Genomic DNA, 17220 nt, shown 5'->3' on the forward strand with positions numbered 1-17220 from the left:
ATAACAAAATGGATAAAATACCAAACTGTAAATTGCCTTTGCAAGGGCGGGTGCTGAAGGCATTTGATCTGACAGGCTGGGTGCATAGAAAGAAAAAAAAATTGCTTTGGAACAACCAGATATTTCCCAATTGAACTTTGCCAGCACTATTTAAGGAAAAGTGGTCCAGAGAGAAAGACAGGCAGGCAAGGGACCTAAAGGAGAATACATGCAAAACTGTCCCAAAGGTGCTTTTTTTTTCAGGAGGCAACTGGGCTTCCTTGTTTTGCTTTGAAGACGTTTCGCTTCTCATCCAAGAAGCTTCTTCAGCTCTGACCGGAGGGTGGGGAAGTGAGAGGATTTATACTCCTTGCAGAGAGCCGGTCATTTGCCTTCTTTTAGAGAGTCGTTGAGGCCACTTGGAGGTTTATCTGTGTCCTCAGGGTCAGCTGAGTGGTGCAAATGGGTGTGGAGCCTTATTGGCTGCTGGACGTTTTCTGCCCTGGGTCCCTTCCTTGTTGAAGACGGGTGCAGGCTGTTGGGGACGCGTCTGTGCTGTCTGCACCTCAAACTGAAGCGCAAATGGTTCCTGCAGTCTGCCATGTTTTCTGAGAAGCGAAACATCTTCAAAAAAAAAAAAGAAAAACAAAAAAGCCCACTTGCCTCCTGAAAAAGCACCTTTGGGACAACCATGACCTGGATGACTGAGAGTCTAGTGCTAGGCTGCATTAACAGAGGGATAGAATCAATACCACATGAAGTGTTAATACGACTATGCAATGCCTTGGTAAGGCCACACTTGGAACACGGCATCCAGTTTTGGTCACCAGGATGTAAAAAAGATGTTGAGAGTCTAGAAAGGGTGCAGAGAAGAGCAACAAAGGTGATTAGGGGACTGGAGGGTAAAACATATAAGGAACAACTGCTGGAATTGGGTATGTCTAGTTTAATGAATAGAAGGACGAGGAGGGGACATGATAGAAGTCTTCCAACATCTCAGGGGCTGCCCCAAAGAAGAGGGAGTCAAGCTATTCTCCAAAGCACCAGAAGGCAGGACAAGAAGCAACGGATGGAAACTAGTCAAGGAGAGAAGCAACCTAGAACTAAGGAGAAACTTCCTGACAGTTAGAACAACTAACCAGTGGAACAACCTGCCTCCAGAAGCGGTGAATGCTCCAACACTGGAAGTTTTTAAGAAGAGACTGGACAGCCATTTGTCCAAAATGGTATAAGGTTTCCTGCCTGAGCAGGGGGTTGGACTGGATGACCTCCAAGGTCCCTTCCAACTTTATTATTATTATTATTATTATTATTATTATTATTGTTATTGTTATTGTTATTGTTGTTGTTGTGTTGTTGTTGTTGTTGTTGTTATTGTTATTATATGCAAAAGTGGTGGTTAGTTTCTCTCCAAAGCAATAATATTAAATCAACTCGGTTTGCAAAGAAGTCTTTGCAGTTAGAAATCTGATCTTTCTTTTCTGATATTTCTGAGTTCATTCCAATCCAGCAGTTAAGACCAAAAGATGAATTCTGGGGTGACTTGCACAGAGCATGAAAACCTTGTAATCTGAAGCAAGCGCGTGATTTCTACAATAATGTCTTAAAAGCAACCCCATTAACACTTCTGGAAGCTGGAAAGGGATCTGGAGAAGGAGAACATCAAGAGGATGAAACAGAGGAAAGTGGTGCTGGAGGAGATCAAGCTACAACTTCTTTGGATGATCCTAGAGAGCAAAGAGTAACGCGTGCTGCTTTAAAACGAGCAAAGAAAATAAAAGAACAAGATCAGCAAAAGTCTTCAGATTCTTCACAACGTATATATAGTCAAGCTGTGGGAGGAGCACGGCCTAAAGAAATTAGTCCTATCAAAGCAGTGCTTCAAGAGCTTTGGGAGGATATGCATGGCAACTAAATTTCTAACCTGGAATGTTAATGGACTAAATTCACCACAGAAGAGGAAGAAAGTTTTTCAATATTTAAAACAATTTAAGATAGATGTTATATGTTTGCAAGAAACGCATATTAGAGTATTGGATCAAAGGCATTTATTGAACTCGAGACTGGGTACGCAATTTGTTGCCTCTGCAGAGAATAAGAAAAATGGAGTGGTTGTTTATGTTAAAAGTGCATTAACAGCAGACTTAATTGAAGCAGATAAGCATGGAAGATATGTTATGATTGAGCTGTTGTTAGAAGGTAAAAAGACGCTTCTAGTTGGATTATATGCACCTAACCAACAACAAGCTGATTTTTTTAGCTTACTCCATACAAAGCTTACCCAGTTGGATTATAAATCTTTTATTTTTATGGGAGACTGGAATGGTGTTTTGGATGTACAGTTGGATAAGGCTGGAGCTTTTAAGCGCATTCCAAGTCATGCTAGACTGCCTAAATCTTTTTTTGAAATGAAGGATGACCTGGAATTGCGAGATATTTGGCGTGAGAGACACTTGCAGGAGAAGGATTATACTTTTTATTCTGACAGACACCAATCTTTTTCGAGGATTGATTTTATTTTGTTGACTAATGATTTTTTTTTGAGAACTAAAAAGGTGAAGATTTGTGCAAGAACTATTTCTGACCACAGTCCAGTTTGGTTGGAGATTGATAAGGAGAAAAGAGACAGGCGCTCGTGGCGCGTAAATGAGAATTTGTTTAGAAATCAGAGAAATGTGGAAGAATGCAAACAGCGGATGAAGGATTTTTTTGAAACTAATATGAACAAAGGTACTTCTATGGACATGGTGTGGGATGCTAGCAAGGCATATATGAGAGGGGTGTTGATATATATGAACAACAAACATAGACGTGCTGTGGAAGCTAGGAGGAAAGAACTGGAGAATGAAATAAAGGAAAAAGAAAAGGCTTTGATTTTGAATTCAGAGGATGTGAAGATTAAGGAGGCTATTAAATTGTTAAGAGGACAATTTGATAAATTAATGGCTGACCAAGTGGCAACCAATCTGCGGTTTGCCAGGCATAACACTTTTTGTAACGCTAACAAACCAGGCAGATGGTTAGCTTACAGATTGAGGAAAAAACAAAGGGCTTCTAATATAGACAAAATTGAGTATAAAGGAAGGGTTGTGTTTCAACAGGACCTTATCAAGGACGCTTTTGTGGATTTTTATTCTAAATTATATGCTAAGGAGAAAATTAATGAAAAGGACATTGATATATATTTGGAAAATGCTAGCATCCCGGTTCTTACGCAAGTACAAAAAGAAGGGATTAATCAACTGATCACAGAAGAAGAAATTTTTATAGCAATTAAGGAATTGAAGGTGGATAAAGCACCAGGTACGGATGGCTTGACTGCGGCCTATTATAAAAATTTACAATTAGAAATGATAAAACCGTTAAAGGAACTGTTCCAGACAATCCAGAGGGGGGGAAAGGTGCCACCGTCTTGGAGAACAGCTTTTATCTCTTTGATTCCGAAGGAAGACCAAGATGTTACTCAAGTTAAAAATTATAGACCGATATCGCTCTTAAACACAGATTACAAGATATTTGCTAAGGTCTTGGCTAATAGACTGATGAGGGTTCTGCAACAGGTGATTCATGGGGATCAAACAGGGTTTATTAGTGGTAGGCAAATGAAAAATAATGTGAGGCATATAGTTGACGTGTTAGAGTTTTTGGAAAGGAACAACCAGATTGCTGCGGTGCTAATTTTTTTAGATGCTGAAAAAGCTTTTGATCAATTGAATTGGAAATTTTTGTTGAAAGTTTTAGATAAAATGGATTTTGGGGAAAATTTTTTACAACCGATTAGGGCATTATATCAAAAACAAACTGCCCGAATTATAGTTAATAATAGCTTGACAGAAGCATGTAATATTGAGAAGGGCACAAGGCAAGGGTGTCCGTTATCGCCCTTGTTATTTGTGTTAACATTAGAGATATTATTGGTTAAAATTCGGAATTCGGAAAAAATTAAGGGGATTCGAATTGGAGATCAGGACTATAGATTGAGAGCATTCGCAGACGATCTGGTTGTTACAGTGACCCAGCCAGAGAACTCTGTTGTGGACCTGATGGAGATAATAACACAATATGGGAAGGTTTCTGGATTTAAGGTTAATGTACAAAAAACAAAAATTTTGGCCAAAAATATGACAACATCGCAAAAGGCCCTTTTAGAAGGTCTAACTGGATTTGAGATTGTTAAAAGGGTTAAATATTTGGGGGTGATTTTGTCGCCCTCTAACACAAAGCTATATAAAAATAATTATGAAAAATTATGGGGGAAAATTCAAAAAGAATTGGAGAGTTGGAAAAAATTGCAATTGTCTTTGTTGGGACGGATTGCAGCAGTAAAAATGAATGTCCTGCCTAAATTTTTATTTTTATTTCAAATGATACCGATTCTTAAGAAAGATTCTAATCTGGAGGAATGGCAGCGAGGTATCAATAAATTTGTGTGGGCAGGGAAAAAACCACGAGTTAAACTTAAGATTATGCAGGATACTCGTGAGAGAGGTGGCCTTAAATTGCCTAATTTTAAATTATATTATGAAGCTGCTGCATTAGTAGGAATAAGTGACTGGATTAATTTGACGCAAGGGAGGTTATTAAATCTTGAGGGCCATGATTTGTTGTTTGGCTGGCATGCATATTTGTTGTATGATAAGAAGGTAGACAACGTGTTTAGGGTGCATATTTTAAGACAGGCATTGCTGAGAGTTTGGAAGAAGTACAGACATAAGTTAAGTTGTAAGATACCATTGTGGGCAATTCCAAAACACGCAATAGAAAATATACATGCTGGCTTCAAACATGATTTGACTACGTACAAGGAGATTCTCAGTTTGGAAAGAAATGTTTGGTGTTTGAAATCATATAGCCTCTTGCGAGAAGAGAAGGTCGTTCAAAATTGGTTTCAATATACTCAGTTACGGGCCAGGTGGAAAGACGACCAGAAAAATGGATTTACAATGACTGATGAAAATTTGATAAAGCAAATCAGGAATCAGGGACCAGCACATATCAAACGGATATATCTTGCATTGATAGAGATTGACTCAGAAACAGAGCTTGTTAAGGATTGTATGATAAAATGGGCCCAAAATATCCAGGAAGTTATCACAATGGACACATGGGAAAAGATTTGGGTGAGGAACGTAAAATTTACACAAGCTCAAAATTTAAGAGAGAATTTTTACAAAATGTTTTATAGATGGCATTTAGATCCTAAAAAGCTTGCAAGTATGTATCCAAATTATCAGCCTAAATGTTGGAGGTGTGGTGATGAAGATGCAACATATTTTCATATATGGTGGACTTGTAAAAAGGTTAAGGCTTTTTGGATAAAAGTCTGGTGGAACATGCAGAAGATTTTTAAACAGAGGATAAAGTTTTGTCCGCAATTTTTTTTGTTGGGAATAATTACAGATGTTACAGTTGTGGACACCAAGTTGATGTTGAACTTAATTACGGCGGCAAGACTTTTGATAGGCCAATACTGGAGGAAAGAGGAACTGCCGACTATAGAGGAGTGGACTTTAAAGGTTTCCGACCTGGCAGAGATGGCGAAGATTTCGGCCTATTTGAAGGATCATTCGCAAGAACGCTATATTATGGAATGGAGAAAATGGATTGATTTTATCCAGAACAAGTATAGGGTTAAGAAGTTTTATGTAGCATTTGAATAAGTCTTCTTTCGTTTTTCTTTTTTCTTTTATTATTTTAGTTTCTTTTTATACATATTTAATATTATTATCATTTGTTTTATCTTATATAAGCTAGAGATTGATGGATTTTAGAGTTTATAATTGTTAGTATATGATTGCTTTTTATATATATACCTTGTATTTAGCTCTGGGAAGCCGGGGGGGGGGAGGGGGGGAGGGGGGGAGGTAGGGAGGGGGGAGGAGGGAGGGGGAAGGGGGGATTTTTAAAGGAAAACTGTATTTTAAAACTTTTCAATAAAAAAAAAAGAAAACCTTGTAATCAAAATAAATTGTCCGAGTTTTTGTTTTTTTTTTAAAGACTGATCATTAAGTAGAGACTTGAGTTATTGTTCTCCTGAATTTGTATTTCTTTTCTCGTGTCGTGCGGTGGCTTCTAATTAACCCAGCAAAGTCAGAGATGCAACATGCCCTGTTATACGTTTGGATTTACATTGGCTTACTCAAGATCATGCTGCCCCTATGGTATGAATATTGTAACGTGCTGATAATTACAAAAGTCTCTAGGCAAAATTTGAATATGGAAAAAACAAGGATATCAGCCTGGCAACCAAATGTAGGTTAGTCCACTCGATTGTGTTACCCATAGCTTCCCGAAAAAAAGACCCAACTGGAAAATTAAGCCCTAGTATGATTTTTCAGGATGCTCGTAATATGAGCCCCACCCCAAAAAATAGGCGCCAGTTAATACCGTCAGCCAGACGGATGCATTTAGTACCGTATTTCCCCGAAAAGAAGACCCAACTGAAAAATAAGCCCCAATGCGTCTTTTGGAGCAAAAATTAATATAAGACCCGGTCTTATTTTCGAGGAAACACGGTACTTCTGGTTGTAAAAGATGAACCTTAAAAAAGCAAGACAGGAAGAAAATCAACTTATTTGAGCTGGAGCGCTGGAGAAGGTTCCAGCATATTCCTTGGACAGCAAAGGTGACTAACAAGCAAGTACTTTTGCAGGCAACATCAGACATGTCACTAGAAGGAAAAATCACAAAACTGAGTCTCACTTATTTTGGCCATGTTTTGAATAGAATAGAACAGAACTGGAAGGGACCTTGAAGGTCTTCTAGTCCAGCCCTCTGCTCAAGCAGAAGGACCTATGGCATAGGTCCTATGCCATCTCCGAGAGAGGATTGTTCTGTCTCTTCTTAAAAACCTCCAGTGATGGAGTGCCCACGATTTCTGGAGGCAACTTCTGTTCCACTGGTTAATTGTCCTCACCGTCAGGAAGTTTCTCCTTAATTCCAGGTTGCTTCTGTCTGTGGTCAGTTTCCAACCATTGTTTCTCGTCCTTCCCTCTGGTGCTTTGGAGAATAATTTGACCCCCTCTGCCTTGTGGCAGCCCTTCAGATACCAGAATACTGCTATCATGTCTCCACTATTTCTTCTTTTCTTTAGACTAGCCAGTCCCAAGTCCCACAGCCGTTCTTCATACGTTTTGGACTCCAGACCTTTGATCATCTTAGTTGCTCTTCTCTGAATTATTTCCAGACTCTCAACGTCTTTTTTGTGATATGGTGACCAAAATTGGCTGCAGTATTCCAGGTGTGGTCTTTATAAAGTGGTACTAATACTTCGCGTGATCTTGATTCTATGCCTCTGTTTATACAACCTAGGATTGTATTAGCTTTTTTGGTTGTTGCTGCATATGGCTGGCTCATAGTTAAGTGATCATCCACCAGGACTCCAAGGTCCCTCTCACAGTCATGAGAAAGTTAATTACGTTTGAAAGAGTTAGTGGTAAAAAGGAAACGAGGCCACCAAAGAACACGGTGGCTGTACATCTCAAAGCTGACACCAACAGAGCATAAAATCGCTAAAAATCGACATGACTAACTGGATAGCATCTTACTGGTATGTTACTAATGGAAGCAGTCTAGGTCAGGGGAAGGCAACCTTGGCTCTTTTATGACAGGTGGACTTCAGCTCCCAGAATTCCTAAGCCAGCCTGGCTCAGCTTGGAAACCCCTCCCTTTCCCTCAGCATGGCTGGCTCAGGAATTCAGGGAGTTGAAGTCCACGAGTCATAAAGCGGCCTAGGCCTAGCCCAGGAGTAGGCAACCTTGGCTCTTTCGTGACTCGTGGACTTCAACTCCCAGAATTCCTGAGCCAGAGTGGCTCAGCACGGAAACCTCTCCCTTTCCCCTTAGCATGGCTGGCTCAGGAATTCTGGGAGTTGAAGTCCACGAGTCATAAAGCGGCCTAGGCCTAGCCCAGGAGTAGGCAACCTTGGCTCTTTTGTGACAGGTGGACTTCAGCTCCCAGAATTCCTAAGGCAGCCTGGCTCAGCTTGGAAACCCCTCCCTTTCCCTCAGCATGGCTGGCTCAGGAATTCTGGGAGTTGAAGTCCACGAGTCATAAAAAAGCCAAGGTTGCTTACCCCTGGTCTAGGTAAGGACATAGGGAACTGTCCTCTGGTTTCATCGTGTCTTAGTTGAGAATCTCTTAAAGGATGCAAGGAAGGTGGTTGAGAAAGACCATTTTAGAAACTGTATAGAACAGAACAGAATAACAGAGTTGGAAGGGACCTTGAAGGTCTTCTAGTCTAACCCCCGTCTCATCAAACAGGAGACCTTATACCAATTCCAGACAAGTGGCTGTCCTTGAAAGCCTCCAATGATGGAGCACCCACAGTCTCTGAAGGCAAGCTGTTCCCCTGGTTAATTGTCCTGTTAGGAAGTTTCTCCTTAATTCCAGGTTGCTTCTCTCCTTGATTAGTTTCCATCCATTGTTTCTTGTCTTGCCTTCTGCTGCTTTGGGAAGTAGGTTTTATGAGAGGGTTCCTTGGCATAACATGAAGGAAATTCCCTTCAAACAGAACATTCAGTCTTCAGCTTCATAGTACTATGCCCGAAAACATTACTTCCGAAATGTAAATATACCAAGGCTTACTGCACATCGAACTAATGCTAAGTTCAATTACGAAATGATATTGTAAGGCTATTTTAAACTTTCAGAAGAAAAGAAAAGAATACAGGAAAACGTGAAGGAAAAGTTGTGTAATATTTCGTCATATCCCAGGGCATTTCTGATCCCTCCATAGTAGTTTATTTCTGGTATAGGCTAAAGATAATACATTACTCTAACCTATTATATTATTTGCAAAGCCATCTCCACCAGCTGTGTAAATATGAATGCTGAAGCCCCAAGCTTTGGCTGCTTTGTTGAAGCCAACCATGATTTAAGCACAACGAGCTGGAATTAATTAGACACATTTAGAGCTTTACTCACAACCAACCCTTCCTTATCTCAGCATTTTCCAGAGGAAAGGACGAGATGATGTGCCAACTCCATACTACAGGCCAAGGATCTGCACTTTTAAAAATATTTTTTTTCTAGCATGCAGGTCATTTAAGGCTTTCCCAAGTATCAGCTATCTGAAATATCATAAAGAGTATTTGTGTTCAGCCTGACTTTCAATGGGAATGCTACTTCTGAAGAATTCTGTATTAGTCTAGCTTTGCGTATTATAAAACAGAAAAGATATTACAGGCTGTTTTTTCCCCAAGCATGTATGTACTAGAAGAGGACCAACTTTCTACTTAATTGTCGAAAAAAGATCCTGCTAACTGATTAAATCCAATGAAGGGTTCAACTCCCATCCACGACTGCTAACCCATGCTACATTCAGACATCTTTTCAAAGTTCTCAGCTGCCACAAAAACTACTATCATACAACAACAACAGTAAATAACAACAACAACTCCAGCAAAGCTACAAAAAAACTGCACTACTCGGAACATCTTACATTTTAAGGAGATACCTGGTTGATACCTAGGATGCTGGCAGCAACCCGTGTCAATCATTAGTGCCAGTCAACTTGAGTGTTCAGTCGACTGAGTTTCATGTTTTATGAATAAAAGTTTTTTTTAATAATAATAATAAAGTTGGAAGGGACCTTGGAGGTCATCTAGTCCAACCCCCTGCTCAGGCAGGAAACCCTATACCATTTCAGACAAATGGCTGCCCAGCCTCTTCTTAAAAACTTCCAGTGTTGGAGCATTCGCAGCTTCTGGAGGCAGGTTGTTCCACTGGTTAATTGTTCTAACTGTCAGGAAGTTTCTCCTTAGTTCTAGGTTGCTTCTCTCCTTGACTAGTTTCCATCCATCGCTTCTTGTCCTGCCTTCGGGCGCTTTGGAGGATAGCTTGACTCCCTCTTCTTTGGGGCAGCCCCTGAGATATTGGGACACTGCCATCATGTCACCCTTTGTCCTTCTCTTCATTAAACTAGACATACCCAAGTCCAGCAACCGTTCTTCATATGTTTTAGCCTCCAGTCCCCTAATCATCTTTGTTGCTCTTCTCTGCCCTCTTTACATCCATTGCTTCTTGTCCTGCCTTCAGGTGCTTTGGAGAAAAGCTTGACTTCCATTAACAACAACAACAATAATCACCACCATCATCCCAGGTCCCTGTCAAATCCAGTCTGGCTAACTGTGTAATGATCAATAATAACAATAATAAAGAAGTTGGAAGGGACCTTGGAGGTCTTCTAGTCCAATCCCCTGCTCAGGCAGGAAACCCTATACTATTTCAGACAAATGGTTGCCCGATCTCGTCTTGAAAACTTCCAGTGTTGGAGCGTTCACAGCTTCTGGAGGCAGGTTGTTCCACTGGTTAATTGTTCTAACTGTCAGGAAGTTTCTCCTTAGTTCTAGGTTGCTTCTCTCCTTGATTACTTTCCATCTGTTGCTTCTTGTCTTGCCTTCAGGCACTTTGGCTTGACTCCCTCTTCTTTGTAGAAACCCCTGAGATATTGGAACACTGCTGTCATGTCAGCCCTCATCCTTCTCTTCATTAAACTGGACATACCCAATTCCAGCAGCCGTCCCTTATATGTTTTAGCCTGCAGTCCCCCAATCATCTTTGTTGCTCTTCTCTGTGCTCTTTCTAGAGTCTCAACATCTTTTTTACATCGTGGTGACCAAACTGGATGCAGTATTCCAAGTGTGGCCTTACCAAGGCATTGTAAAGTGGTATTAACATTTCACGTGATCTCGATTCTCTCCCTCTGTTAATGCAGCCTAGCACTGTGTTGGCTTTTTTGGCAGCTGCAGCACACGGCTGGCTCCTGTTTAAGGGATTGTCCACCAGGACTCCGAGATCCCTCTCACAGTTACTACTATTGAGCAAGGTATGCATCATGATGTAATGCAATATGTATCACTGGGACGAAAGCGTGCCATCTGATATTATTTGAGAAATTATTGCTTAAACCTGTCCCATGAAATGAAGCGGAGAACAATTTATATTCAAAATACTCTGTAGAAAGAGACGCCAGAAGTCAGCCCACTTCAGCGCTGGCAGGATGCCCTCTGTCAACTCTATTTTTTTTTAAAAAAAGAGAATCATTCTTAATTGTACATTTCTGTAATCTCCATAATGTCGGATAACAGCACCTTTCCATCCACTGTTAATAGAAAACTGGAGTTAAAACGCCAAGGGTTTAATAAGGCACAAGCTCAAAAGAAGCTATTTCAACATAAATGTAGAAATACAAAACCGAAGAAAAGGGAATACGAAGAGGGAAAGTGCGTGGAATTTAAATCCCTGACTCTTTTGTATTTCTGTACACGTACGATGAATATTCATACAAATATAGGTAAATTCACGACACAAACGCACCCATAAAGAAAGATAAAAACTTGACAGGTGGTTAGTGATAGCAGATGGAGACAATCGACCCTTAGGCCTCTTTTATATGTTATGGGGTTGTTCAATATCACTTGTGCAGGACATTTGCTGACAGGTTAGGTGTAATCAGGATGGTGATTATTTCAACCCTAAGACAAAACAGCTGCCGGAATAGCGATGCTATATAAATCCTTGGGAATCTTTTAGAGTGAGGATGAGGAGGAAGTTGTTGTGACTCAGGGCCAGCCGGTGGGTCCGACAGCCGGGTCCGATGTATCGGAGGACTCAGATGTGGGGGAGGAGGGAAACGAACCGGCTGATGATGATTTGGAGGCTTTGCAGAGTCCTCAGCCGGGGACCTCTTCTCAGCTGTGTGAGCCCGAGAGTGCGGAGGATGATGACCCACAGCTGGCCCTGTTCAAGGACGCCCGACGTAGGAGGCAGACGAGCAGGGACAAACAAAGAAAGACTATGGGACTCCTCGGGAGGAGGCACAGGGAGACCACGCCCTGAGCTCTCTATAAAAGAAGTGTTTGGGGAGGGGCTAGTTGCTGAAAGCAACTTTTTCGTTTGAGAAGACAAGCTCTTGTGTTTTGTTATCTGCGTCATTAAACCTTGGCAGAAGCCTTTTAGCCTTGGACGCTTTCCAGACTCGTCTCTTAATTAGGGGTTGGGAGAAGAGGGCTGGTTCAGAACAGTTTGCTTTCAGCCACTCACCCCTTAATACTACGATGGAGCAGCTTCTTGCCGAGAATGCCCAGCTCAACCAGCAACTCACCTTGCTGGCCACTCAGGTGGCACAACTGCAGGCTCAGGTACATGCTGCCCCCCCACCCAGGAGGAAATGTCAGTTAGCTATGCCGGATAAGTTTGCTGGTAATCCAGAACTGTTTCCTGCCTTCCTGGGACAATGCCAGCTTTATATCAGCGTGAGAGCAGCTGATTTCCCCACTGACCGTGATAAGGTGGGATTCGTGTTGAGCCTTCTGTCGGGAGATGCAGCTCGTTGGGGCACGCCTCTGTTGGCACAGCCTAGCCCTTTGTTGGATAACTTTGGGGGGTTTTGTGACCATATGCGCCTCATGTACGAGGACCCGATTAAGGCGCAGACCGCCACCCGACGTCTGAAAGCTTTGAGGCAGGGTCAGCGCCCCCTACAGGCCTATATCAGCGATTTCCGGCTGCTTAGCCAGGATTCCGCCTGGAATGAGGCTGCGCTCGTGGATGCCTTTCAGGATGGCTTGTCAGAGGAGATGTTGGATGAGCTGGCCCGCGTGGACATTCCCTCAGATCTGAATGGGCTGATCCATCTTTGTCTGCGGATCGATGCCCGGCTGCAGCAGCGTAAGAGTCGCCGTGCCACCCCACAGACCCCTGCCGCCCCTGTTGTGCGTGAGCCCCCAGTCCAGAGGGAGGAGCCAATGGAGCTGGGTGCCGCCAGGTCCCGTCTATCGGTGACGGAAATGGACAGACGACGATCGGAGGGGTTGTGTTTTTACTGTGGGGACCCTGGACATTTGGCTGCTTCTTGCCCAAAGAAGCGTCAGCGGGCGTCAGTGACCAAGCCTGCTCCGAGAAAGTCCCCTGCTTTGCTATCGGGAAACGGCCCGAGCCCGATCTAGACGGTGTGATAGATCGGGCGACCCACAACGACCACGCCGAGCGACGCCGTTCCGACGGTGCCTGTGAACCTCCACGGCATTTGATTTTGGAGGCACGACTGATCCTTCCTGGCAAGCCAGAGGGGATTCCGGTCCATGCCTTAATTGACTCTGGGGCTACCACTAACTTTATGGATTCGGCCTTTGTGGCCAAATGGGCTGTTCCCCAGTGTCCGGTGGATCCGCCCATGCTTGTGGAGACCATCGATGGTCGAGTGCTCCTGTCCGGGCCTATCACGGCCGCCACGCAACCCGTGTGTATGGCCATCAGTACCCATGTGGAGGCCATTCAGTTTTACGTCACTTCGGATCTGCACTTCCCCGTGGTCTTGGGACTGGCGTGGCTCCGGGCGCATGATCCACAGATCTATTGGTCTCAGAACTTGGTCACCTTCCCAAGTTTGCAGTGCGTGGACCACACCCGCCATATCTGTGCCGGCCAGGTGGAGGGTTCCTCAGGGGTTTCCTTGCCTCCCGTACTGTCCGACTTTGCTGACGTGTTCAGCGAGTCAGAGGCGGACCAATTACCCCCGCACAGGCCCTACGACTGCTCCATTGACCTAGTCCCTGATGCGCCTCTCCCAGTGGGGCGTTTGTACTCCATGTCGGAGCCCGAGTTGGCCGCATTGCGGGACTTCCTGACAAAGAACTTGGCTCGTGGATTCATCCGGCCCTCGTCCTCGCCAGTGTCTGCGCCCGTGCTCTTCGTCAAAAAGAAGTCGGGCGAGTTACGGCTTTGCTGTGACTACCGGAAACTCAACGCTATCACGGTGCGTAACCGCTACCCGCTGCCCCTCATCCCCGAGCTCTTGGACCGACTCCGGGAGGCTAAGATCTTCACGAAACTGGACCTGCGTGGAGCTTACAACCTCGTCAGGGTTCGGCCGGGTGATGAGTGGAAGACAGCGTTTGGTACTCGCTATGGACATTTCGAGTACACGGTGATGCCGTTTGGCCTGACCAACGCCCCCGCTGTGTTTCAGCATTTTATGAACGACATCTTTCGGGATCTGTTGGACCAGTTTGTTGTGATTTACCTGGACGATATCCTGATTTACTCCCCGTCGCGTGAAGCGCATCATCAGCATCTCCGTCAGGTCCTGCAGCGCCTCCGGAAACATCGGCTGTTTGCCAAGTTGGAGAAGTGCCAGTTCTACCAGGTGACCATTGATTTCTTGGGCCACCGCATTTCTCCTGAGGGCATCGCCATGGATCCAAGTAAAGTTGAGTCGTTGCAGAGTTGGCAACCCCCGCGTCGCGTGAAGGATGTTCAGCGACTTCTTGGATTTGCCAACTACTATCGGACATTCATCCCTGGCTTTGCTGCCTTGACAGCCCCCCTCACCCGGCTCCTGCAGAAGAAGACTCGGTTCCAGTGGAACGCCCCCGAACAACAGGCGTTCCAAGCTTTGAAGGACGCCTTCATGAAGGAGCCCATCTTGAAGCATCCTGACCCGCAACGGCCGTTTGTCGTGGAGGCGGACGCCTCCGACATTGCCATTGGGGCCGTGTTACTCCAGGCAGCGACGCCCAACGGTACCCTTTTCCCTTGCGCGTATCACTCTCGGAAATTGAATCCCTCGGAGCGCAACTATACCATCTGGGAGAAGGAGCTACTGGCCATCAAGGCGGCGTTCGAGGCTTGGAGGCATCATCTGGAGGGGGCGCGGCATCAAATCGAGGTCCGGACGGACCACAAGAATCTGGAAAGCCTGCAGACCGCTCGGAATTTGAACCAACGCCAGATCCGGTGGTCCCTCTTCTTTGCGAGGTTTGACTTCCGGGTGCGGTACATACCAAGCGGGCACAACCAGAGAGCGGATGCTCTGTCCAGGAAGCCCGAGTACACCCGAGTGGAAGACAAGCTTCCGCCCAGGACAGTGATCCCCGTTGAGTCTTTTGCTGCGGTACGGGAGCCGGTGGATATACGGGCTCGGATCCGGGAGGCGCAGCAGCAGGAGGCGTGGGTGGCTCAGCGGAAGGAAGAGGTGGGGCCAGATTCGCCTTGGTCGGTCACGGATGGACTCCTGTATTATCGTGACCGGCTCTATGTTCCAGGAGGGCCACTCAGGGGACTCGTCCTCAGCCAATGTCATGATAACCCGGCTGCGGGGCATTTTGGCCTGTTCAAGACTCTGAACCTGGTCTCCCGTACTTTCTGGTGGCCCCGAGTCCGACACGATGTCCAGTCTTATGTCACCTCCTGCGTCCCATGCAGGCAGGCCAAGTCAGCGACAGGGGCCCCGCCTGGTTTACTGCAGCCTTTGCCAACGCCCAAGAGACCCTGGGGGGCTGTGTCCATGGACTTTCTGACGGATCTACCCCCATCCTCCGGCTTCACGACAGTGTTTGTGGTGGTGGACATGTTGACCAAGATGGCGCACTTCATCCCCTGTCGCGGCTTACCGTCAGCTCGCGCCACTAGTCGCATGTTCATCCAACAGGTGTTCCGGCTGCACGGCCTTCCCGACAGGGTCGTCTCCGATAGGGGGGCCCAGTTTACAGCCCGCTTCTGGCAGGAGTTGATGCGGGCGTTGGACATTAAGGTTTGCCTCTCGTCCGCGCATCATCCTCAGACCGACGGGGGTACCGAGAAGGTCATCGGCATCTTAGAGCAGTATCTGCGCTGCTATGTGAACCTGCAGCAGGACAACTGGGTGGACTATTTGGCCATAGCCGAGTTTGCCTTTAATAACTCGCAACACACCTCCACGCAGATGACACCGTTCTTGGCCAACGTGGGTTATCACCCCAGGTTCTTCCCTCTTTCTCCCGTGGACTCACCGGAGCCGGCAGCGAACGAATTCATGGCGGAGTTACAGGCGATCCATCGGTTGGTGCGACGGCAGCTGGAGAAGGCCAAGGCCGACTACAAGAGGTTCGCCGATCGGTCGAGAAGGGATACGCCTCCACTATCGGTGGGGGATCGGGTCTGGCTGTCCACCAGGAACCTACCATCCACTCGGCCGGCGAGGAAGCTGGACCACCGTTACCTTGGACCGTTCCCAGTCGAGGCCGTCATCAACCCGGTCGCCTATCGTTTAACTCTGCCACGTTCCCTGCGCGTGCACCCCGTCTTCCATCGGTCCTTGTTGGTCCCCGAACAACCGGCCTGTCCACTTCGCCAAGCGGAACCTCCCCCATCAGGAACTCGTGATGGAGGCAGCACCCCCGAGTACGAGGTCGCCAGCATCAGGGATTCCCGCTGGCTGAAAGGTCGCTTCCAGTACCTGATCGAGTGGAAAGGGTACGGGCCGGAGGACTTCACATGGGAAGACGCGACCGCCGTTCATGCCCCTGCGTTGGTGACTGCTTTTCACGAACAGTTCCCATCCCGACCGCATCCGGATCGGCAGACCCGAGGGAAGGGCCCTGCGGTGCGGGATAGTGTTGTGACTCAGGGCCAGCCGGTGGGTCCGACAGCCGGGTCCGATGTATCGGAGGACTCAGATGTGGGGGAGGAGGGAAACGAACCGGCTGATGATGATTTGGAGGCTTTGCAGAGTCCTCAGCCGGGGACCTCTTCTCAGCTGTGTGAGCCCGAGAGTGCGGAGGATGATGACCCACAGCTGGCCCTGTTCAAGGACGCCCGACGTAGGAGGCAGACGAGCAGGGACAAACAAAGAAAGACTATGGGACTCCTCGGGAGGAGGCACAGGGAGACCACGCCCTGAGCTCTCTATAAAAGAAGTGTTTGGGGAGGGGCTAGTTGCTGAAAGCAACTTTTTCGTTTGAGAAGACAAGCTCTTGTGTTTTGTTATCTGCGTCATTAAACCTTGGCAGAAGCCTTTTAGCCTTGGACGCTTTCCAGACTCGTCTCTTAATTAGGGGTTGGGAGAAGAGGGCTGGTTCAGAACAGAAGTAATTGAAGCTGAGCAAGATGAAGTGGCTTCAGGTTAGGGTTAGGGTTGATTCAAGTAACAGTCCAACCCCTGGTCCTTCTCTACATTAAACTAGACATACTCAATCCCAGCAACTGTTCTTTATATGTTTTAGCCTCCAGTCCCCTGATCATCTTTGTTGCTCTTCTCTGCGCTCTTTCTAGAGTCTCCGCATGTTTTTTTACATCGTGGTGACCAAAACTGGACGCAGTATTCCAAGTGTGGCCTTACCAAGGCCTTGTAAAGTAGTATTAACACTTCACGTGATCTTGACTCTATCCCTCTGTTAATGCAGCCTAGCACTGTGTTGGCTTTTTTTTTGGCAGCTGGCTCATATTTAAGGGATTGTCCACTAGGACTCTGAGATCCCT

General features: G+C 45.8%; 1 protein-coding gene across 2 annotated transcripts in view; it reads right to left on the minus strand.

Annotated features, from left to right (window-relative positions):
• Positions 1-17220, minus strand: part of TRAPPC9 (trafficking protein particle complex subunit 9) — a 353693-nt gene that overhangs the window by 19783 nt on the left and 316690 nt on the right. The window lies entirely within an intron of this gene.

This window comes from Vipera berus (genome assembly GCF_964194415.1).
Source record: "Vipera berus genome assembly, chromosome: 3".
Taxonomy (NCBI): Eukaryota; Metazoa; Chordata; class Lepidosauria; order Squamata; family Viperidae; genus Vipera; species Vipera berus.